Source organism: Dipodomys merriami, unplaced genomic scaffold, assembly GCF_024711535.1.
Source record: "Dipodomys merriami isolate MVZ:Mamm:240054 unplaced genomic scaffold, mDipMer1.0.p SCAF_186, whole genome shotgun sequence".
Taxonomy (NCBI): domain Eukaryota; kingdom Metazoa; phylum Chordata; class Mammalia; order Rodentia; family Heteromyidae; genus Dipodomys; species Dipodomys merriami.
The window spans coordinates 558534-559442 of NW_027203226.1; the positions used below are offsets into that span (position 1 = coordinate 558534).

At 34.5% G+C, this 909-nt stretch overlaps 1 non-coding gene across 1 annotated transcript; it reads left to right on the top strand.

Moving 5' to 3' along the window:
- Positions 1-442: 442 nt before the first annotated feature.
- LOC138830227 (U6 spliceosomal RNA) lies at positions 443-549 on the top strand. The gene has a single exon (XR_011372933.1). It is a non-coding gene; the product is annotated as a U6 spliceosomal RNA (small nuclear RNA).
- Positions 550-909: the final 360 nt, after the last annotated feature.

A 909-nucleotide genomic window follows, 5' to 3' on the forward strand; every position in this document is an offset into this window, starting at 1 on the left:
TCTCTCTCTATATATATATATCTGTCTTCTCTCTATATATATAAATGTTATGTCTAGAATAGTATATTTTTAGAGATTATTTGTCCTCAAAAATATATACATATATCTAAATTTATGTGTAGAATGATATACATTATAGTGAAACAAGTATCTTAAAATATAATTAAAATTAAAAAAAAAAACTTCATGAAATCAAGTGCCGGTAACTCACCCTTATAATAAGAGCTAGTCTGGGTGCTGACATCTTAGAATTGTTTCCAAAACTAGCCCAGACAGAAAAGTACTTGTTAGATTCTTATCTCCAATTAACCACTAAAAACAACACCCACAACAAAAAATGTAGCACATTAATTTCACAAAAGCATCTTTTAACTGCTGTGAACATTTCTTAGAAACATGAATACATACCCCTGGAAAATGTTAAGTAAAAAAGTGTAGAACAGTGTTCGCTTCGGCAGCACATATACTAAAATTGGAACGATACAGAGAAGATTAGCATGGCCCCTGCGCAAGGATGACACGCAAATTCGTGAAGCGTTCCATATTTTTTTAAACCAGCTTAACAGGCCCATATCAAGCATTGAAATAGAAACAGCAATAAGAGACCTCCCAGCTAAGAAAAGTCCAGGACCAGATGGTTTTACAGCGGAATTTTACAAGGCCTTCAAAGCAGAGCTCACACCAATACTCCTCCAACTCTTCAATGAAATTGAAAGAGAAAGCTCACTACCGAACACATTCTATGAAGCCATCATAACCCTCATCCCAAAACCAGGCAGGGACTCATCAAAGAAAGAGAAGTATAGACCCATTTCTTTGAACATTGATGCAAAACTTCTCAACAAAATTTTGGCCAATCGACTTCAACAATTCATCCAAAAAATCATACACCATGATCAAACAGGATTC